We start from the raw sequence: 25,347 nt of genomic DNA, 5'->3' as shown, positions 1-25,347 counted from the left end.
TGCTACAGTAGCCTGGTTAAAACCCATTATTTGTATTTTTTTCAATAAGATGCCATGATTAACTGTATCAAATGCTTTTTGAAGATCTAGGAGTACCATCCCAACAAATTGTCCCTTAGAAATATTAGTTCTCAGATAATCAGTCAAGTGAATAAGGCATGTCTCAGTCGAATAGTCATGTCGAAAACCAGACTGATATTCGTAAATCATATAATTTTCTTTAAAATATTTTTCGATCTGAACACATACCGCCTTTTCTAGAATTTTGGATACTATGCTTAAAACACTGATAGGTCTATAGTTTTCAACAGCAGTTTTATCTTTCTTCTTATGAATAGGAGTTACTTTTGCAATTTTCATATCCTCTGGGAAAGTGCTAGTAAAGATAGATAGATTTATCAAAAAATGTAATGGTTTGTACAAACTCTTTGCTCCTTCTTTTAGAAATTTAGCAGGGATCAAATCTAACCCAGTGCTTTTTGATACATTTAATTTACGCAACTCATTAAAAATGAATTGATCACTAACAGGTAATAATTCAAATTTATCTTGGCTTATACCTTTTTTTTCATAAAATTCACGAATGTTCTCACTGTCTGCACTGAAAATGTCTTTGCAAGATCAAAGTATATCTACCAACGTAGCTGCGACATTTGTAAAATAGGAATTGAATTCATTGGAAATAGTTAACTTATCATGACATACGGTAATTCTCCGTCAATTGAAACGACTAATTCTTTGTCCTTTCCATTTTTCTTTTTTAATCCCAAACTTTTTAGATTCTGCCAAAGTCTTTTAGAATCATTTTTATTTTCTTCTATTTTATTTTGTAGGTATTCTAATTTGGCCTTTTTCACCTCTCTTTGAACCATATTTCTTAATTTCTTGTAATAATTACATAGCTATAATTTTCATTGCTAGTATTTTTCTTTTCGTTTATCCTTTTCTATTCATTATTATTTTTTGGTACCCTTGGCCTTTCCTTTCCCTTTTTTCCACCTTCCTCCAACTTTCCTCCCCTTTTATTCTTATCCCCGCCCCTCCCACATTTTGCTGAAAGTTAGACTTTTACGAAGCGTTTCGAGTATAGTATTTCAATTGAAGAAAACAAAAGTGACCCGGAAGAACATTGTCGTCATTTTTAAAGGGCGATTGATTTGTTAAACGCGAAAGCCGGCCGTGCGGTGAGAAAGAAAAACGTTGTTATTTCAGTTTTTGACACAAATCTCTGCTGTTTTCACGTTGAAATTGTAACAGCAATGCAGCTATGACAGCCTCGTCAGAAGATATAGCAGGATTGCCTCCAGAAGTAATTTGGGAATATCAGTTTCGGTTGATTTTAGTCGGGGATTCCACTGTGGGAAAGAGTTCATTACTGCGCCGTTTCTGCGATGGGAAGTTTGTGGAGGTATCCGACCCCACGGTGGGAGTGGACTTCTACGCGAGGCTGATTGAGGTGAATGTAAACCCGAAGACCAGAGTCAAGCTGCAGCTGTGGGATACAGCTGGACAAGAAAGATTCAGGTAACAAAAATAAATGGTTGAGACTTGAGAGTTCATTGAAAAAGAATGTCACATCTAGTATAAAAAGTCTAACATTCATGAATAATCTAGTTCTAGATCTAACAACAAACGTTAGGCCTAATTATGGCAAGAATATTAAGAATAAATACCGGTACCGGTACCGGTAATGTGAAATTATGAAGAAAAAAAATGAAATGATTAATGATTCGTGAGCATGATGAAGTTGACTGATTAAAAGAAAGAAAAGCAGAACACAAAGAAGTTTTGAAAAGTTGAATATAGATGAAGATCTAATCACAATTAAGTAAATTAAGCCAAGGCAGAAGAGATTACATGTATGTAGTTAATAGTAGAGTTACCAAAAGGTCGGCCGATCCACTGAGCAAAATTGCTATGGGCAAATGAAAAGCCAATTGCAAGTGCGTAAACAGTGTGCATTGCCACCATCGTCTGTTCTCGACGGCAAAAATGAGCATTGAAATGCTTTTCCTCAGCAAATTAGTTCATCTTAGTGAAAAAAATTAGGCCCTGTGTTTTTTATATTTAAATTTACTTATGTGGGATGAAGTGTCTTACCTTCATGTGGTATCGAAAGTGACGTTTGGAGGTTAAATCCACGAGAAATCCACAGAGTTTCGTCGCGTGTATTCGCTATGGAGAAAAATGCGTGCGATCGCATGCGTTATTGCAAGCTCGAGACGGCGCTGTTGAACTTGGTCTGGAAATTCATAAAAAATAAACAAAAATCCTTGAGTAGGCTCACAATAAAATCATAAAAAATATGCTTTATGGCTAAAACGGTAGTTCTCTTGCCCACACATATCATACTTGTTGTTGCGTAAGAAGTCCTTTTTTCATGATAAAAATATAGCAATAAATGTTTTAAAAATTATGTTTTCCACATGGAATATGTTTGAAACATCTATATTAGAAGAAAAATGTTTTTTTTTAATGAATTCAAACTAAAATGAAGTTTATACATGCCTGTACTTTTTCATACTACTCAAAAAACTAAATGGGCCGTCAATCAACGTTGGTTACCTCGGCAAGTAGGCGTGGTCTATCGTGAAGTTCGCTGGTGACGTACCTTTCTCGCTAGACTTTACTCAGCCGCCGAATTTAATTCATTCTCCGCGCACGTGCAACTGCAACTTATTATCGTCACTGCACTGCTGGTGTTTGCCGCATTGAGGACAGATGAAACAATTCAGATAGAGTTGCGCGTGTACAATGAGTGAAACAGCGCGATCGTTTCATGATCGAATGTAACAGTGTGCCTGTCGAGATAAAATTCATATGTCATGTTATTTTCTATCGTGTTTTATGCAACTGCAATTGATTTGTTATATAATTTTTTCTTTGATATTTCCTGTATATGTATGTATGAATTTTATTTGAAGTGAATGAATCATGCTGGTGTCCTTGCCATTGAGGACAGATGAAGATGAAACAACACTGATAGAGTTGTGCGTGTACAAGGAGTGAAACAGCGCGATTGTTTTATGATCGAATGAACAGTGTGCCTGTCGAGATAAAATTTATCTGTCATGTTATTTTCTATGATGTTTTATACAACTGCAATTAATTTTTTTTAAATTATTTTCTGTGATATTTTCCTGTTAATGTATGAATTTTATTTGAAGTGAATTATTATAAAGATTAATCCAAAACAAACCTAAATAATTGTCGGCTTCATTGTATTCGTGATGAACAAGTTAAGGTATCAAAAAATTATGCTAATTTTTTTATTTGAATGACTTTAAGTAAATTGGAATTGAAAAGGACGTTTAGTGTTTCCTGTTCAGTGCAATTTTTGTTTTCTTTTTTTCATTTCACATTCTCGGGATGCGAACCTCCACTATAATTATAATTAATGAATACCATTATAAACAAAAATATTTGAAAAATAAAGACTCGCAAAAATTTTAATACTAGTGCAACGGTGATTTTTTTATTTTGTTGTTTCATTTACTGGAAGGTACGACAGACAAATACCCGGTGTAGATCAAAATTTTGCTAATGGGGGGGGGGGACTACAATTTTTCTCCCCGATCTGCGCCGTAAAAAAAAAAAAAAAAAAATTCGCACCGCCAGCCAGTAGGAGGGGTTGCCGCCGCCCATAATTGGGTCCGGCACCTGGATCTGCCTATGGAATGGATGAGGAATAAGGAAAGGGGAGACAAATAAAGGTCCCCCCTCCCGTAATATATCAAATATTTGTTAGTGGATTTTGTCGTTCATTCTCAAGTGAGGACTTATTTTTCAACTTTTCCAAGGAATTTTGTGTATGGAATGATTTTTTCCTAGCATACTAGGTCTTGAATGCCCCCACTTTGGAAAATCCTGGATCAGCCCCTGTCAAAGTGTATATAGATGAAACTAAACTTGAATAGGGCTCCACATTAATGATTTTCAAAATTTAGCCATTTCCTATTTTCCCCGTTTAACACTGTGAGGTGAATAATTCAAATGCTTTCACCATCGCTACCATAGAAGGATCCAGGGGGCGGTCACCCCCCCCCCCTGTTGGCGGATTAAAGACCAAAAAATGGAGAAAGGAAGAAGAAACAGAAGGAAAAGAGAGTGGAAAAGGAAGAGGGGAAAAGGGAGGGAGAAAAGTGAATAAAATTAGGGAGGGGAGACTTTGATGATTTAAAAGAACATGCAAAATTGAAATTTTCGCTCGCGCTTCGCACTCGCATTGCTCATTTTCGATGAGTACATAATTATTGCTCAATAGGCTGATATATATGAGCTTGACATTTAAGCTTTGCAGTCAAAATACAAAACATATACTGTACGGTCAGCTAGGACATTGAACTTTCATTATTCTTTTTTATTTATACCTCGGTCACATTTGCTCTGCGGCGGCCGTACGGAGAGTCGAAACAGCCGTTTTATTCATTTTTATTCAAACCACCTATATTTAGCTGGCACAAAAAATGTTTAAACGACTGTTTTCTACTCGCCGTAGAAAAAGTGTGACCGAGGTATAACGAATCAATAAAAAAGTGCTTTGTAAAATATTCGTTTTATGATCTGAGTATCAACATTTTTAGCTCACGCTGTGCCCTAGCATTATTTCATTTGTGGAGTACCTATCCTCTTCATGTAGGCCCTATTCCATAAATTTATCAAAATATAACTTTTTAAGGTCTGATTGTCAAATCTTATCAGCTAGCATTGCACGCACGTGCTTAAATTGGTGAGTTATGTATACCTAAAATATATATAAATCAAAGTACTTAAAATCGCCTTTTCATGACAGTTTTTTGAGTAAGTTTATTAAATTAAAAATTTGCTCGCAATTGCCGTTCGCATTAATTTCTAAAAGTACGTTACCGGTAATTAATGCATCATATTCATAATTACAAAAGTGCTTATAATGTCCAGGGTTAACACTTTAATATCAACAAATTTAGAGCTCTCATTAGGCTTATTAGATTAGTAAATAAGATATTAATAACATTTCATTAATTCCTAATACCGTAATTAAGTTGTCACTTTTTCAAAATGGAAGATCGACATGTTTCTTTTTGCGCTTGGGAAGAGGAATCGGAAGACATTCATAATTATGATGAAAAAATGTCCTTAGAATGTCCCGGTCCTAGGCCAGAATAACTTCAGCTCATGCTTTGCATTCGCCTCATTTTTTAAGAGCAATCCATGTCCACTTTACGATTATTTTCCTGCACAGTGCAGTGCTTAATTTGACCTTTTCACATCGGAATATCCAATATTATCAGTTCGCGCTTCGCGCTCGCATTATTGATTTTCCGTGATAAAAAGTGTATTAAGAATGCACAAATTCTAGAACACGCATGTTTATTGAGACGGGCTGCTTATCCTTTATTGAAAACAGCATGCTTAAATTACATGTATCTCGCTTCAGATTAGAATATAAAAAAATTTCTTCTCGCTCTTGCATTATAAAATAATGTAAGACGGTAACCAATTACCCACCCTTTTCACGATTTAGAAAACATAAATATAAAATAGTGTTCCTTTTTAGGTCTATATATCTCAATTGTTATCCGCTCACGCTTCGTGCTCCCACTGTGTTCTGTTCATACACAAAGTGCTTGGAATGTCTATTTTTATGGTCAGAATTTCAAACATTTTAGCTCGAGCTTTGCGCTCGCATTATTTTGATTGAAATATGCATCGTCTTCTTGGCTAACTGTAAACCGCCATTAGCAAGTCCCTTTTCGATCAGGCCAGAACGTATATTTCTCTCTTTTCTTACTTACTTTTTTTTTTTGCTCCTTCGCGCTCGCAGCAATTTTAGTAAAATACGCATCTTGTTCCATTTCACAAACATTGCCCAGAATGTTCAATTTTGAGGATAAAAAACATGAAATTTCAAAAATATTTTAGCTCGCGCTTCGCACTTGCACTATAGGGGCTATGAGATTATTGTATATTGTGTTTTGTGTATGCTGTTTAATGAGAATAAAGAAGTGACTGTTTGGACTACCCCTATTAACTTTGAGCGGCTGATTGTGGAAAATACGGGTGCAAATATTTTTCGGCCCCTTCCCCGGTTTATTTCCAATTTGTCTAATTGCCAACTCGTCTACTATCGTTTGGTCCATCAGTTCGTCAACTCACCACATAGTCTTTTTTTTTCATTTAGTCTAATGCCATTCCGTCTAATGACCAGTGGACCCAAAAGCCATTTGGTCCATATACCATTTCATCTAATTGGACTATAAGTGTATTATTGTGCAAAATGAATGAAAATAAAATGGGTATTAGACCAACCGGTTATGAGACTAAATGGTCATAGACGAGATGGTTATTAGACGAAGTGATGATTGGACCAAATGGTTAATTGACCAATGACTGTTAGACGAAATGTTGATGGACAGATTGGCATTAGACTAAATGAAAGTAGACCATGTAATGAGTGGACAAGTTGGCCGCAGACGAATTGGCACCCCCCCCCCTATTGGCGATAGATCCGCCCATGCACTACTACTTCTTTCTTATCTCATTATGATCTCTCAGTTCCATATCCCCCCTCTCTCTCACTTTTTCTACGAGGACTCTTATATCGTATGCATATCTTCCTTCGATTTCCTCCCCCCTCTCTCTTTCCCTCTCCTGACTGCTGTTCCTTTATAGTTAATTCCCCTCTTTTCTCTCAAACCCCCTTTCTGTCTCAACATCTTTGCCCCCCCCCCTCGGCATCTCTCCCATTCGTGAATTTCATTCAATTATTCTACCCCTTTCAATATCTCCAACATGCTTCTATACTCCTCAATGTGCCATACACACCTTGAGAGAGAAAAAAAAAACCCTCAAGAGATATATGGGCAGAAATAGCATGGGTCAAAGAAAGAAGCATTAATGGTTCAAGATTATGGGATTCACAGAATTTAATGCATATGTAGAGTAAATACATGGTTATAATGTAGTAACATATTGATAATGGCAGTTAAAAGGAGGGTAATCCTTGTGACTTGGCCTTATAAAAATTTTGGCTCGCGACTTGCGCTCGCATAAACGGTTAAAAATATTACCTGATACATCATATTCATAATTACAAAAGTGCTTGAAATTTCCAGTTTTCATACCATGTTATCATCAGATTTCGCGCCTCATTAGGCATTTATAGATCAGATATTAATTTTAATGGCTAAATTGTCCTTTCTGTTTCATCTCGCTCTTAGCAAGAGGAATAGGAAGATATTCATCACTTTCATGTCCCGGTCCTTTGTCAAATCTATCAGCTCTTTATTAAGTGCGATCCAAATCCACCTCACAAAGTACTTGAGCTGAAATTGACCCCTTTTTCAGATCAGAATGTCAAATATTTTAAGGTCGCGCTTCGCGCTCGCTTTGATTTTCAATTTCATGTTAAAATATATATTCAGAATGCCTAGATTGTAGGCCTAAATCGGAAACACGCGAGCGCATGTCTATCTAGATACTCAACTTGTTAGTATTTCAACCATTATCCAGTTTCTGAAAAACAAAATTCTGCTAGCGCTTTGTGCTCGCATTTTTTATGTAGGAAGAACCCCTATTACTCATCCTTATTATACAAAACAGGAATAGAGTGTCCCATTTTTTAGGTCTAAATGTCAATTTTTTTCCGCTCGCGCTTCGCGCTCGCATTAATTGTTTTATAACGACGATCCTGTTCATGGTCACAATAATTGATTAAAATTGTCCATTCTTTATGTAGAAGTGTATAAAAAAAAATCGGCTCGCGCTTGCATTATTTTATTGTTGAAATATGTAACGTCTCCATGGCTAAGTGAAATAAGCACTCCTTAACAGGTACCTTTTTGATCAGTTCAAAACGTATACAAAAATCTTATGCTCGCGCTAATTTGCGCGAGCATTATTAAAGTAACAAAGATCGGCAATTTGACATCCTTTCCATGATGATTTAAAAGACATGACTAGACATGTCTCGTTTTTAGGTCTAAATCTTCCAATTTTGTGCTCGCGCTTCGCATCAATTGCTAATTGCAAAGTGCCTATGATTTCAATTCTGTTCGCACTTCGCGTTCTTAGTAATTATTTAGTTGCATACACATCTTTTTCATGATAAACATTGCCCAGAAATTTCAAACTTTGGGGAAAAAACATATTTTTTTAAATAAATTAGCTCGCACTATATAAAAAGGGTTATGATAGTATATATTTATGTTGATTTATAAGACAAAAGCTAAGAAGTGACATTTCTTCAAATAAACAAATATAAATCATATTCGCGCGGCCGATTGGGGAAAAATAATGGTGAAAAAAAATTTGCCCCCCCCCCCATTTGGCGAAAGCTGGATCCACCCCTTCATCCTATTTATTTCTCTCCTTCCGTCCATCTCTCCATTCTTCCAGGAGCCGCGGAACAGTTTTGAAAAATGTTTTTTCAAAACTTTTTTTTTGTATTTCTACCAATAAATTAATGAAAATAATGCGGTACAAAAATCAATGTCATTCTTCTTCCTGTTTTAAACTATATACGTGTACAAAAAACGCACCACCAGCTAAAAAAAAAAAAAAAAATTGGGGGTCACAACCCGAGCACCCCACTTCCCAGGGCCATATACAAGGATTCTAATTTATTAATTTTAACGAAAGCATGAGACATCATTTGTTGAAAAAAAATTAAAGAGAGCTATTAATGACTGCATGTGGTCCTACCGGTACGCTAGATCTGCGCACAAAACTGCTTTCATATGACACGCAAAAGGGATAAATCTTAGTGGAAAAGTGGGATAAAGCAAACAGAATTTAGAAACTGCCTTCGTTGGCGTTCAATAATATGGGTGGTATGATACAAATTCTGCTAGCTTATTCGTACTATTATTTCTGGCCATTGTACTTAGATCTATATTTTAATGTGGAAACATTTTTAAATTTTTTTTATGATACAAATCGAGCGAGGCAATTACAATGATATGGGGCAGAGTTCCAAGTCTTCATGCCCCAGACTGAATATATTTTGACATCAACTTACTCCAAAAACAAGTGTTATGTTTTATTTTGTATTATTCATTTTTTAAGTATAAGGTAAAATTAGAAGTCTCGGAGTGTCAGTTAATGCTGCAAAAGATGTATAAGGCCTACTCTTTTGCAGCACTATCCAGCTACCGCGGCGAGGACGCCCTCCGAGAAGGTAGCCATATCAAAACTCAAAACAAAAAATTCCACTTAGATTACTGGTGGATCCAAGGGGCATAATTATCGAGAGCCAAATTTGTAATTTGTAACATAAACATGCCCTTTTTACCCAAGCATGCCCCTTGAAAGTGAGGATATATATATATATATATATAGGTAAGTATATAGTGATATACTGCAATATCTAATAGTGCTCGACTGTGTAGGAGCTGAGTATAAATAATTTATTGGTTGGATTGCTTAACTAAGCTAGTCGTACAGACTGTTTCACCCTAAGGCTCATCAGCGACTGATTAGTATGAAGAACACAATTTTGGGACAGAATAAAGTATACAGAGCATGTGCATTAGGGTATAACATTGGGTTGACAGAGATGAAAGGGGTTACTGAAGGGGTACATGTGTATTGTTTATTACATCAGGGGTACTTAGGGGTCATTACTACATGTGAGGGGGGGGGGGGGGGCTGGTGGGGCTATCCATATCCAGCAAGGAGGAACTTTTTCTTATGTCTACAGGTAGACAACAGAAAAAAGCCGAGAAACCGAAAAGTGCAACTGCCGGAAAACAGAAGACTGCCCTCTACCAGGAAAATGCACAACAAAAAACGTGATCTACGAAGCCAAAGTTACCACCCCCCACGACGAAAAATCCTACATCGGACTGACCGCCACCACATTCAAAACCAGACATGCATCTCACAAAGCGTCATTTAAAGATAAAGAGAAGAGGCACAGCACCGAGCTCAGTAAGCATATCTGGAAACTGAAAGATGAGGGCACACCCCACAAGATAACATGGAGAATCGTACGCCATGCACAACCCTACTCTCCACTCACAAAACGCTGCAACCTCTGCCTATGGGAGAAATACTTCATCATCACAGCAAACAGAAACAACAATTTGAACTCTCGAACTGAACTCATATCTACCTGTAGACATAAGAAAAAGTTCCTCCTTGCTGGATATGGATAGCCCCACCAGCCCCCCCCCCCCTCACATGTAGTAATGACCCCTAAGTACCCCTGATGTAATAAACAATACACATGTACCCCTTCAGTAACCCCTTTCATCTCTGTCAACCCAATGTTATACCCTAATGCACATGCTCTGTATACTTTATTCTGTCCCAAAATTGTGTTCTTCATACTAATCAGTCGCTGATGAGCCTTAGGGTGAAACAGTCTGTACGACTAGCTTAGTTAAGCAATCCAACCAATAAATTATTTATATATATATATATTTATATATATATTATATAGGCCCTATTTTTTTTGCTTGTCAATTTTTAGGGACGAAATGACTTTGAATTTTTGGTAAAAACATTTTGTAATGCTTATCAAACTTGCAACGGGAAAATGTGCCCTCCATAGGCCCTGTCCCCCCTAAATCTGAGGTTGGGACCATTGGCAACGGAAAGAAAAAATTTAGGGGAGGGGGACCACCAAAATTTTGTGACAAGCCCCCCCCCCCCCAAAAAAAAAAAGGTTTATCAACCAAATTTTAGGGGAGACCCCATGAAATTTTTAGGGGGGTCCACTGAAATTTAGGGGGCACGCAGGAAAAAAAATTGACAAGCAAAAAGAAAAGGTTATCGACAAAAAAATTAGGAGGGGGGGGGGCGATTGTCCCCCACCTCAAATTTAGGGGAGACACGACCCCCCCCCGCTGCCTATGGGGGGACGTTGTTACCTTTTTTGGGGGCTAAATTTTTTTTTTCGGTCCCCCCCTTTGATAACCTTTTTTTGTCAAAAATTTTGGTGCCCCCCCTAAATTTTTTTGATTGCCGCCGCTAATAGTGCCCTCCCCCCTTTGGAAAATCCTGGACCCTCCCTTGCCTAGATATAGATGTTTAAAGAATTTATTATTTTGAAAGTCAGTGCCCCCGCCCCCCATGCTTTAGTTATCATGGCATAAAACTTATGTCATATCTAATCCTTATATCAGCAAGAGGTCAGAGCATACTATCCGTCACCAAACGACTGCATTTGAGCCATTTTTTTTTTCTCTTTTCTCTTCTTTCTATTTTTTGTTGTTATTTAATCATTGTTTATTTGGATAAGCTCGGATCCGAGACTAACTGGGACGGTGAACGCACTTTCGTTCGAGTTGTGTATTTGGGTAACAATAGGCCGAGGCGAGAAAGGACACGCCCACAATCCCTCGTTCAGTGCCGAGCTCTGTGCATACGTGTCGACGAAATTTCAAAATGAAATTTGTACACAAATCTGTCACAATTCGGACCCACTTTAGCCTCAGATTAACAGATAATTAGATCTCTTTGGAACACTAAAAGTCATTCACTTGGGTTTTTTTAATATGCTGATTCAGGTGAGGTACTTTTCAATGCTTTTAAACATAGATTTAAAAAATTAGATTTTCGTTTTGGGATCCCTATTAATAGTAGTTAAAAATTAGTGTGAACTGTGATGGATTGTAATTTCAAGTATTTTTTTTGTTAGTAAACTTTAATTAAGCCATGCCTTATTAATGCCAATGCCTGGTGCCAGAAACTTTAATTTATGAACTCTTGAGAAAAAAAGTGAAATCTGAAATGTCTGGTCTTAATTCAAATATTTTAATTTCTTTAAATAATTTGTTCTTTCTTTCCATTTTTTTCAGATCAATAACTACATCCTATTACAGGAATTCGGTAGGTGTGATGCTTGTCTATGACATTTCAAACAGACAAAGTTTTGAGAATCTGCAGGAGTGGCTGCTGGAAGCTCAGGAGAACGTTATCTACCCCCACAACACAACATACATGGTGGTGGGTCACAAAACGGACTTGGGAGAGGATATGAGAGAGGTACACAGAGAAGAAGGCGAACGCTTTGCCTTCGCCAACGGGATGAAATTTATAGAAACCTCGGCCAAGGCTTGCACTAACGTCGAAGCAGCGTTCTCGGTGATGGCAAAAGAGATCTATTCCAAATTGGAAGCAGGCGACCTGTGCATCAGGGAGGGATGGGACGGCATCAAGGGTGGATTCGCAATGCCACGGGAAACGTTGCGGCTAGAAGAACCTACGGAAAAACCCAGGATATGCTGCTAAGAATATGTTTATGTTTTATGTTATTTACGATAAAAATCAATAATTTGTTTTGAAATTATACTTGTGTGCATACAATCATTCATTGTAGTACCAACATGAGCAAGCAGTGTTAACCATTTGTAGAAAAATCCTCAAATTGCATTCATTGGAGTACCAACATGAACAAGCAGTCTTAACCATTTGTAGCAAAATCATCAAAATTGCATTCTTTATTGTAATGCTTAATAGAAGATTAAGAATAATATTTCATGAACAATGGAGTGAATTGATAAGGCACTATATGCTGGCATTAAATACATATATATATATCCCCTCCCCTAAATAAAGCAAATAAAATCAAACAAAATGTATACCGGTATATATATTTTTTCTTAATTGAAAAATCTGTAGTAATTTTGTCAAGAATGTTCTATGAATACTTTCATATAATGAAATGATAGTTAATAGAAACTTAGACAGTGTGTGTGATGATGATGCAAAATCCTTTTTATGAATCTTTCCTATTACCTGTAGGCCTATATGTATTTATACTGGAAGACATGTTTAAATATGATTTGGAAGAGAAAATTCAGGAAATTTAGCAGTTCATAAATTGAAGTTATACAAATGGTTAACACTGCATTTATTTACTATTGAAGTATAATTTTGCTATGTTTTGTACATACTGTACCTGTATTAGGGGTTTTTTTCTACACATTTATTTTGGTGTGTAGGTCCACAATCAATGTAGTGGCTTATACATGTAGTAACTGTACGTCTTTTTATCTACCCAGTCATAGCTTCGCCTAGATAAATAATTGCTAATGAAAATAACCACTTGAAGGAAATGGTACCCTGCTCATTGCTGTACAGGTAGTGTGAGTACTTACACACTGTAATATGTTTGACGTTTGTATGCAGAAAAAGAATATAATTATAAAAGAGGATTTTTGTTAAATCACAGGAAATGAATACCAGGGGTTATACATGTACACTTACAATTGTGTATGGCCCCCAAAATTTAATAGATATACACTGTATGGACAACTAAAACATTCCATGGATGGTTTGATCATTTTGTATTCAAATTCTTGATTCAAAACTGTTCCAAATAATCTAAAGTTTTTTTTTTAAATAAAAAAAAACCCCATATACATGTAGGCCTACTGGTACATATTTTGGTTTCTAAATCCATCTCGAACCAAATTCCAGATTTACACACCTGACACCATGAAATGAATACTCTAGTATTAAGTGGCTTTCTGATTTAGTTACACCTATCTTAATTTCCTTCAGCAAATTTTGCCATTGAGCTGACACGTTTCTTCAAAAGAAACATGTAATATGTGTGTGTAGATTTGTGGATATTCCAGACTTTCCAGCTCACTTGTCATCCATGTAAACGCAGTCAAAAGCGTAGTCCAATTTGTGATGTATTAAAAAAAAAAGAAAAACAGCGATTCATCCATTTAAGTCTGTACAGCGGTATGAAGGAAAGTAGTGCTTCGTGGTGTTTAACAGTAAGATGGAAGAAACCATAATACAGTTTGAAATGTTCATGACACCTGTGCTATCAATTTGCATTCTGAAACTATACATGTTCTGTTGAGTAAATTTGAAGTATTTATACCCAGTCACATTTCAGATGTACTGTATAGTGTGTACGTATCCATCCAGTGCATGCAATAACTTGCCGAATTATTCTAATGTACATGTACCCTTTCATTTACATTTTGAAATGCATCACGATTGTTCTCCTGGTGTACATGTGCATTCTTATTATTTCCATTTTAATTTTATCATCAACTTCAGTAGAAAGGCATTCTCCATCAATTATATTTTAAAATGGATGTACATGTCATTCATACACTGTATGCATATTTGCATATGCGTCGTGAGTTAGCCCAACCAGATGCCATGGTTACCCGTGACTGAGCTTCTTCCATGTATATTCTATATTCATATCCTTTTTTAATTGAAGCCAGGAGTATGTGTATGTCACTTTGCCAGGCATATTCTTGGTACATGTCTTTTATTAAAGGTCTGATGATTATGTTTTAAAAGCCTTGTAAAAAGATGAAAAGATTAATTTAATTTTTGATGCATATAGGTTTTTGCATTGTACGTGTACTTATTAATGATGATTACAATGCATATTGTGTGTTAGTATTTTATGTCATAAACCTGTATTGCACGTACATGTGCAAGTAGTGTTATTTTTAATGTCAGTTATTAGAGTGGTGTAATGCTTATAATTAAAGATGAAAGTGTTCAGTTTGGATTTAACAATGGGAATGTTTGCTGTTATATGAATTGAAATAAATGATATTGGTATTATACAATGATTTATGAAAATTGTGCAATACATACAGTTGGAGCAAAAAGTAATGTACAAACGGTTTATTCCCTGTAAATGATCACTTGCCAAGAACTTTGAACTCTTGACAGTAATATTTTGAAGAAATTAAACAAATGTGCAACCGTGACCGGTGATGTTTTGTGGAGTTGAGTTTAAATTAAAAACTGAATGCTTTACACATAATGTACAATGTACATCTAGAAAAGTTCATATTCAATGTTTGTGGTGAGAAATGATGAGCAAAAATATAATAATTTTGAATGTTTTACATGTACATGTACCTTTTAGTGTTTTAGCATTTAAACAAGTGTTTTTATGAAGCACATTTTTCACCTGAATAAACATGTATCAGTGGTCCTATTGGCAAGATATCAATGATTGTTTGATCATTATTCATGTTGCCCTGGTTACTTAAATAATTTCTCAAAATATAACATATTTTCTTGTTTAAAGTGAGCATTTTCATGGAATATTCCAGGTCTTCACTTTTGGCTCCAACTGAACGTGAACCATCCATAGGATAGTTGATCTGTATTTGTGCTTAAAAAGTATGTATTTATACCTTAGTCGTCAATATCTACCTTCTCGCATGTACCTTATTGCCTTTTAGGTTAACGTATGTGGGCATAACTGTATAATGTACGTAGGTTCATATTTAAAAATTTATTCAAAATTTGTCATGTACAGAGCAGGAAAGATGTAAATGCCACTTGATATTTTTGATGAATCAAACTTGTGTGAGTACATGTAGCTGAGCAATGCAAGGTAGACTGTGTTAACCCATTGCCGACTGGAACCAGATGGTCCCTGGACAAAAGGTATGGGAATTTTCACATTGATAAAAAAAAAATAGTATACTCATGAATGTAAATTGCACTTGTAGTAATGTACCAAAATGCAGAATGATAAAAATCAGTATTGCAGCAATTCTGTTTTCAACTGGTACTGAAATTGGGCTGTTCAGAAATTTTTTGAATTTCCTAAACCTTTCATAAATTTGATGTATATTTCATTGGAATGCCTACCTGTGTAACTAAATGTGAAACCATCTTAACCCCATGTGTATTAGAGTTGTAATTGTGAATAATAAGTAGATTTAAATGTTGCTATGATAAGGAATATTAAGGATAATTTCTAATTTGATAATTTTAACTCTTGATATAAATGGGATGCTTATATTTCATTTTAAAAATCACATCCGTACATGTATGTCGTAGAGATATAGCTCTTGTAGGAAGACAATCATGTGAGGTAAAATACCAAGTACGGTACACGTATGATTACACTCTTTTGCAAAGTAGTAATCCAAAAGCAGTGATCACGTCTTGGCATTCTGCCTGAAATTAAAATGAGGATGGATTACTCATTATTGTGTAATATTTCTAGTAAAGGTTAAAATATATTTTATATGCCTTATGTTTTAGAGCAATTATGTACAAATACTAATTGCTTCCTTAATTCAAATTAATACCCACAATGATTTTTAATCTAAATGGTAAATTCTAGGAGGAGTTGTGTATTGACATATTTTATGCCATCTAAGGGGGGGGGGGTGCACTTCCTAACTAAGGCAAATATATATTAGTACACCTAGCTCATTAACTTTACCAATTTAATTAGTTTTTTCCTTTGCCCCCCCCCTGCTCATGGTCACACAGGCTACATTGCTCAGAACAGAAAGAAAGAGAAGTCTCTAGACAGTCTTAAAAAAAGTCAGTATTTTCATACTGTACTGCACATTGTCAATTGAAACTTATAAAATGCTTGCATTGAAGTTTGTTTTGTGGAGTCACAGGCACTGTATGTAGTTCATAAACAGCTTCTCATCCTACAGTCAGTTTTACTTTCAGCTTAAATGTACACAAATGTACAAAGTAGTGATAAGAATTCTTTGCATTTGTTCTATTTTAAAATACCTTTGAAACTATTATTTTCTCTACCTCACCTGCTGCTTGTTATCTGTTAAAAAATGCATGCATCAAACTCTGAAAGTAATTTTTTTAGATGTGATCTATTTCACTTTATTCTTTTTGTTGTCTTTCTTGACAAATTATTTATGATATCCTGCTGCAGTATTTCATTTGTTAGAAGGTGTTTAGGACTTACATTTAAGTAGGACAAGAATGCATTTTCAATTTTTTGGTTTACTTTCCCCCCCATGTACATGTAGATTACTATATTGATTCTCTTATAAAAGTTGTGAACGAAAGTCAAAGTTATTAAGAATGCTCCATTTTCATTAAACTGAGGCTGAAATATAGTGTTGAGAATGTTTAATTTTAAATTCAATAGTTTATTGAAATTTGAATTGCATTTGATGATCATACTGATTTTATTACTGGCACATGATATGTGTAAATTCTATTTGATACAAAGAAAAACTAAAAGAAAAGTACAATCCTTGCCTATCCTGTATTAGAGCTACATGTACATATACCCACATAGTGTGTGTTTACTTCTGAGTTCAAATACTAGATTGTCTATAATACTACATGTACATGATGTCAACAAACCAGATGTACATGTACATGTACCTCTATGAAGCATATTGTTTCCTAGATTTTGAAAGGTGTTGCTATTATTCATGTACAAAACATTGTTTTTGTAGAGCATTTCAAGCCTATTTATTGAATTTCATTCCCTCCATCTGCCCATTGCAAGCCAACAACTCAAGAACACAGAGAAGTGAAGGGTTTGAATAAATTTTGAAGTTGACCCCCCCCCCCGAAAATAAAAATTACAGTGATTAATAGTTCAGGTCAGAAATTATTGCAAAATGACTTAAGTTTTTATACTTTTATTATGCATTATATTTGCCAATCTGAAGCAAAAATAAATACGCATACTATGATTGTATAGTTTTATTTGTTTTCATCTCCTCTGAAATAAAGACAAATGATATGATGCATGGATTTATGCTTAAACTGGTTAAATATTGATTGTCATTTTGAATCGGCAACTATGCATTTGCAACTGTAAGTATGTGATTCCCCATTCGATTTTTTTATTAAAGATTTTTCAACTACTCTTCATAATTTCATTTAAAGCTAGTAAATATGATTTGCTGCTTATTGCTTGTCATTTTTTATTTCATTTACTTGGAACTTTACACTTGCAAGGGATCTCAAGGCAGCATTTTCTGTGTGTGGGGAATGATTGCATTGGGAGATCTAGAATGGGACATGTGTCAATTTACAGATTTTTAATGTTTGATCCCTTTGATATAATATTGTTTTCGTCACTTTCCTGGATGTAAATAAGATATTTTTTAAAAACAGATGACACATTTTAATCTAATTGTATCATATTTCAGAAAAATATGATAAAGTGGTATTTTTTTTTAATTTGGTACCACTTTTGCATAGGTGGTTTTAAGTGCAGTTCAATATTACTAATATCATGTAAAAGTTAAAAGGTTTTGTGTGATATTTTTGAGGTAATGGTATATTGTTGTCTGGACTTGTGTGGTAATCCAATTCTTCCTATCATTTCCCCCCACTTTCCGCTTGCCCCAATGATAGAAATCACTGCTCTTGAGCTGAATATAGATATTTTCAATCAAAATACCGAGTTTTTACAAAGTGATCATTGCTAATATGTAACCATAGACTATATGTGAATCATTGTTAAGATGAAGATGCACCCATACCCCATAGAAGGAGAATGTTGCTAGTGTTCCCTTTAAGTTTAGCTCTTTTTTCTCTGTCAATTGGAGCATGAATTCCAGATTTACTTTACATATTGATGTGTCAACCTAATATCCTGTACAGAAATAATAAGCTGCAGTGTATAATAAGGGGACTGTGACACAAGACTTCATTGAACTGATTTTTACAACTGTGTGTGTAATGACTATAGTAATCAAATATGGACAGTTGCTAAGAATTGTGTTATGTGACCCAGGGCCCTACCAGTATTTAAAAATACAGTTTAAGAATATCAGTGACAAATGATCTGTGAGGAATTTGTCCTTGGCCAATCAGAGGGAATCATTTCAGTAGTTTATCACAGTAGCTAATAACTCACCATTTGATATGTTACTTTGTGAAACGGCCCCTAAAAGCCCCATGCACAAGGAATTCCATGTTTATAATGATCCTCATTCCTTTAATTCCCTGTACCACACACTTTGTTGAAGAGAAATATTAGAGATGATCACATTAAAAAAAAATGTTGCTGCTTTACTTACATTAATTACTGGTGATGCTTTATCTGTAAATGTAGGCAGGGAAATATTGTTAAAGGTTACAATTGCAAATAAAAATCAAGTGTGAAAACTCGACAAAGAATCTTTATACATCTCAAGCCCAAAACATGGTTTGTTTCAAAAGCAGCAACAATTAGGGTGTGTATTGAATAAATTTGGAAGGCTCTCTACTTGCATGAATATTTGTATATTACTAAAAAAATGTGGACATATTTGCTGTATGGATATTTCATGGGCTAGTTTATTTGCTTGAATTCATGATTGTTTAAAAAAACATTTTGATTTCAAGAAATGCAATTTACTCTGATCACATTTTGTAATTTATTAATTATTTTATAATGGTCTGCATGTGAACATGAATAACATGTTTTTGTTTTTAATTGCTACTTTTTGTTGGTGTTATGGGCGTATTATTTATGCCTTGTTCCCTTACATTAGGTTTTTTGCCCTGTCACTGCAACTTATATAATCATGTACAGTTATATTTACATCTTGATGTGCAGTATATATGATAATGTCAAAGTAAATTGTGAGCTAAACCAAATGTTTGTAAATTGATCCTGTCTTTTTTTCTTCTTTTAGACACGATTGAATGCCAGTGAGATGGAATCAGTGTGTGTGAGAGAGATAGAGAGAGAAGAGGGGAGGGAGAGAGGGGGGGGGAGGGAGGGGGAGAGAAAGAATGAAAGACAAAATAAAAGAGATAGAGAAAGAAAGAGAGGGGGAGAGAAAGGACGGAGGGGGGCAAGGGAAAAAAATGAGAAAGAAGATGGGGACGGGGGGGGGGGTGGATGTATTTCTTTGAAAGTGAATCCTCCCATAGAAAAGGAGGCTCCCTTCCTCCTCACAACTGATTTCTGAAGTATAGAGAGGACGATATTGAAATTCTTTTCAGTATGACTAGATACACAATATGTTGGCCTATATTCATCAGTATGCAAAATATGCACGTGAGAAGGTAATTAAGAACACCATATTCCTGAAACAATGGTTGTATATAGGCCTATATTTCTTATCACAAAGAGATAAAGTCCATATTTGGTTTTAAAGCATGATCCTTACATGATTAGTCATTGATACAATGTACGAAATGCGAGCAGTCTTGGGCATGACACATTTCTTCTACCCCGGCCCTGAACCCTATATGAACTTGAATAAATGAACAAATATGTTAATGGATAAGTAAATAAAAAAAAGTAGTGAATAAAGGAAGAAATGCAGCTATTCAGGCGAAATAAATTACTGAAATAAAAAATAAATGAATGGACTTAATATATTAAAGGTCAAGTCCACCCCAGGAAAATGCTGGCTTGAATAAATAGAGAAAAATCAAACTAGCATAGTGCTGAAAATTTCATCAAAATCGGATGTAAAATAAGAAAGTTATGACATTTCAAAGTTTCGCTCATTTTTCACAAAACAGTGGTATGCACAACTAGGTGAGTCAGTCGATGATGTCCATCACTCACTATTTCTTTTGTTTTTATTGTTTGAATTATACAATATTTCATTTTTTATAGATTTGACAATAAGGACCAACTTTACTGAACAATATAGTATTAAACAATGCTAATTCCACATGTTCAGGGAGGAATTAATCGTTGTATCACTTAACAATGAGGAGAAAATTAGAATATTTCATATAATAAAATACAAAAGAAATAGTGAGTGGATGACGTCATAGGCTCCTCATTGCATACCAGCCAGGATGTGCATATAACTGTTTTGCGAAATTAAGCGAAACTTTGAAATCTCATAACTTTCTTATTTTACATCAGATTTTAATGAAATTTTCAGTGTTATGCTTGTTGGATTTTTCTATTTTTATTCAAATCAACATTTGTTGGGGTAAACTTGTCCTTTAAGCATATATCAAAAAGAATGATGGACGGGTTGGTTTAATGAATGAATTACTACTGAGGGAAAATTATAAATAATGAATGGATAAATCAAAAGGCGCAAAATTAGTACAGGAATGAAAGAAGCTAATGATGGAACAATAATATATTCATAAGAAAGCTGCATGGGAGTGAAGACAAAATACATATTGAACGAATTTGACAAAATAATCTACATATACACATACATAAGTCTATCATATTTTTTATCGTATCTCAGTCATACAATGTGAAAGTATAAGCTAGCTTGCGAATGGGTAAATACCAAAAAGCCCCCCCCCCAAAAAAAAAAAAGAGAATAAAAAAAAAAAAATAAAATAAATAATCCCCCGGCTACAAACAAAATTAGTTTGAGCATGGACCTGGTTTGAGTCATGACCCCCAAAGCAAGGAGGTTTCCCATTTCCAAATAAAAGCCTCGATCTTTCGATAACACAACAAGGATATGAGATATATAATAGAGAATTTGAAAAAGGGATTTGGGAGCCTGTCTGAAATCGAACTCGTTTTTTTTTGTAGTCCGTAATTTGCTGCTTTGCTGGAAATTCAAACAGCAGTCAATTTCTCCATGCCTCAGAGCAGTTTTGCTGAGTGAACGCGAGTGTTTGTGCAAACTGGTGTATGCTAGCTGCGGAAAATGGCAATTGATTAAATTATGATGACCAAGAGCACTCGACGTTATGCAGCTCTCATGGCATATGTTGTAAAGACATCTTATTTTTTTTGGGTAAGAAGAAGAGAGAGAGAGAGAGAGGGGGGGGGGGGGGAGACTGATGAGGAGAGACAGAGAGAGACAGGGGCAGGGGCAGTGGGGGCGGGCTCGATTTTTCTCCTCCCAGTGCTCCAATATGGTTCCATTGCGAAAAAAAATGAAAAATATAGCAACAGTGGAAAGTTAAAGGGGAAGTTCACCGTCTGAAGAAATTGTAAAAATAGAAAAAAAAATAAAGATATTGGGGTTTGAGAGAAAATATTATAAAAAATTTAAGTTTGGGATTTGTGATGCCAAAGAGCAGCTGTCCCATATGTTTGTAATATATAATGCATAAATTTCAATTTTTCAATTGTTTGCGATGACTTATTTTTGTTTTCTTTTTGGGAACGGATGTGACATGATTTGTTTATTGATACACTGAAGGTGCGGCAAACGAACCATTTTCAATTTTCCGTGAATTTTTTTTTTTTTTTACTATACGATATGACATCAGCCTGACAATCAATTTCAATATTCTAATAACTCTTTTTTTTTCATTCTTTGATGGGTTTTTTGCAAACCTTCGGCAATATTTATTGTTACCTTGAACATACCTTGAAGTGCCACACTTCCATCTTCACGTAGATAGATATTAGTGTGGCAGGGTATAATACACAACAAAAAAAGTAAGTCCCCCCTTGAACAAACATCAATAATTTCCGAACCAATACGAGTTTTTGATATATTTTTACATGAGCGTGTAGGTAATTTTATGAGCTACCCTCTGAGTAAATGTTATGGATGTATTTTACGTCATGCTTCAGTGAGCACCGTCAGAAGGCAAAAATGTCACTTTTCAAAAGTCACAAGCCAAAAATCATGACTTTGATTCCATTTTATTGGAACTGAATCCACATTCTCATCATGAAAAATAGTCAGAAGGCTTGTAAAAGGTACTTTCTAAAAGACGATACATTTTTTTGGCTAAATTTCACGGTTGAATAAACACAAGTCCAAATTTGCTATAATTGGATTTTTTACACTTTTTCATCAATAAAAATGATAGAATATGATGACAGTTATTTTGGGGAAGAGTATCTTCAACAATATTCATCGTTTCACGGTTCAATGAACATTTATTGGAAACAAGAAATACGGTTTTCAAATATCATAGGCAAGTATTGTTTCATTTTGGTAACTGAAACTGATCTTTTATCAACTTTTTCGTTATTTTCATGACCAGTTAACACGCTTCAATGATTCAAAGGCGTTTAATTAAGCATTCACGCTTGAATGAACATGTGGAATGTGATTAGCTCCTTTTTACGTTATTGGAAAAAAATGCAATTTGTAACTATGGATATCTGTCACAAACCTCCTTGCATGGTTCATATGATTTGATTTTTATGAAAATCCCGATGTTTAATGCATCAGTGAGCACACAATATTCGAAAATTATGCAAATGAGAAGAAAGTTCAAGGCCTTGGCCCCACTCTGTGCCTATCGAATTGTTATTTTGGTGTGCGCACCTTTTGGATAGTGTTACTCTGAAGCCATGTGCGAAGTTTCATGAAATAACTGTTAGCAGAAGTAACAAAAACCGTCCATGAAACAAACCCCTTATTTCATATTTGTTAAAAGTTTGACTTCCTCTCTCATAGACTTGTGTACATTATGGGTGCATATGTTTAAGAATAAGTAACCCTTTATTCAATATGGTGGAACTTTTTTTCAAGGCTGTCTTTAGCAATGTCACTTGGCAGTAATGTTTATCAACCTATGGGCAGAATTCTGTGCAAAAATGAAATCGATTTGTTTATTTATGGATGAGTGAGCACGCATCAAAGTGGAAAAATGGGTATTTTCAATGTCACAGACTCATTTTAAAGGGTAATAAGGTGAATATTGGGGGCAAATTCGGTTTCAAATGTGACTTTAATTGCTGTTGTTTTTATCATCCATCATTTCTATCACCACACACTTTCCGAACTTTTAACATTTTCATGGTTGACCGAGCACATTCGAAAACTTAGGAATGAATACTCTTTATACTGCATAACTGTATTCTTTTCCTAACAATTTCTCATGATCAGTTTAATTTATGGACAAATCAGTGGTGGATCCAGAATTTAAAAATGGGGGAGGGGCTTATAATCGGGTGAGCCACCAACATTTTCAAATTTTAATATGACCTAACAAGTTGTAGAGGATACTACCAAAAACCCCTATGATGATACGTCACAATACAGGGGCCGCGGAACGGTTTTCAAAGTGTGGGGGAGGGGCTGAGACAAAAGTGGGGGGGGGGGGTGGGACTGACCATGCAAAAAATTACAATCGTATGGTAATTTTTACACTTTTGTACATGCTTTTGGAAAAAAGTGGGCCCCCACCCCGCTTCCGCGGCCCCTGCGATATTGTGCTCACTCAACCATGAACATACGATATCAAAATTGTGTGTGGAGTGGCTAAATGATGGATAGTAAAACAGCATAACACCATAAAATTCACCTAAAAACAACTTTTGCCCAACTTTGTATTTGCACAATCTGAAAAACGACTCTTGTGACTTTCGAAAATGGTCATTTTTAATTCAATCTTTAATTACTCATGCATGACTCAATCGATCAATCTCATTGTTCTCCGGGAGTTGCTTAATGAGTGTAGAAAACCACCTACGAAATATCATATCTCAAAATAACTCGGTTCAAAAGTTACAGCAATTTGATCTAGGGGGGACTTACTTTTTTTGTTGTGTATAGATCCCTTATTTTCTCCCTCTTTTTATTTTTCATATTGTTTCTTATTTCACCTTTCTTTCTTTTCTTTTATTTTTGCTCATTAATTCTAATAAATAAATAGATTAGTTTACAAATTTATGTAGTTATTAATTCATTTTTATTCATCTTTTTTTTTCCAACTATTTATTATTTTTTCATTTATTCATGGGGGGGGGGGCATATGCTTTAATTGGCTAATTATTCATTAGATATCTAACTTGATCACTCAATGATCGATATGATATCCTAACTTTTGTTCTATTCTTTTTTATTATCATTATTATTATAATAATAATAATAATAACGATAATGATGATAATAATAATAATGATAATAATAATCATGTTATAATCATTATTTTATTTTTTTATTGTTATTCATTTTTTTTTGGTTTTTTGATAGAGGGGGTGACATAAAGATATTTTGGTAAAGGGCCGGGGTATATTCCATCCTTTACCTTTATCCGAGATTCTGGAAGAGTGCTGATGATCCCAGCAGTCGTGCTTCCAGTTCAAGTCCTTCATCCTTCTCATTAGTTCATATGGGGTCACATAGATAAATTGGGGACATGTGAAAAAAATTGGTCATCTCGATAACGATATTATATTAATTTGGTCTAGATCATAATTGTCATTGATCTAAGCGAGACCCGGGGGGTGGGGGGGGGGGGGCAGTCAAATGTATTGCTGTACACACAAGTGGCCAAATTATTTCCAAACACCCCCTAAACGAGTTTTTCTGTGTGTGCAAAATCCCCCCCTAAACAAGTTTTTCGCGAGCTTTATTTACACATTTTGGCCCCTAAACAAGTTTTCGCCAGAATATGACCCCGGGGGAAAAAGCTTGGGGAAAAACGTTTGGCTAGTCTTAAAAAAAAAGCTTTGGAAAAAAAAACCATACAATACGTTTTTCACCCTGGGATTGTTGACCATTGACCAGTCTTTCAAAACTATCTCTTTTTTTTAAATCAGTGTTTTTGATACCCTTAACGAGTGCACGTGCGGCCCGTGTCCAAAACTGAAAAAAAAAACCCTTTATAAACGTGTTTTTTTGGTCACGCAGCCATGCATATGCATATTTGACTGCCCCGGCCCGCCCCCCCCCCCGGGGAGAGAGATACTGACTGATACTAATCAGGGGCTGCGGAAGCGGGGGGGGGGGGGGGCTGCAGTCCCCAATTTTTACAAAAACTGTGTTCAAAAACGTAAAAATG

The 25,347-nt window shown here is 35.3% G+C and overlaps 1 long non-coding RNA gene across 1 annotated transcript; it reads left to right on the top strand.

Annotated features, from left to right (window-relative positions):
- The first annotated feature begins 11,257 nt into the window (after positions 1-11,257).
- On the top strand, positions 11,258-19,305 carry LOC129258959 (uncharacterized). The gene is made up of 2 exons (XR_010293372.1): positions 11,258-11,492; positions 11,784-19,305. It is a non-coding gene; the product is annotated as an uncharacterized LOC129258959 (long non-coding RNA).
- The last annotated feature ends 6,042 nt before the right edge of the window (positions 19,306-25,347 follow it).

The sequence above is a fragment of the Lytechinus pictus genome, chromosome 4 (genome assembly GCF_037042905.1).
Source record: "Lytechinus pictus isolate F3 Inbred chromosome 4, Lp3.0, whole genome shotgun sequence".
Lineage (NCBI taxonomy): Eukaryota > Metazoa > Echinodermata > Echinoidea > Temnopleuroida > Toxopneustidae > Lytechinus > Lytechinus pictus.
Note: the sequence above shows the minus strand (reverse complement) of the source record. Positions and strands in the feature narration are given on the sequence as shown.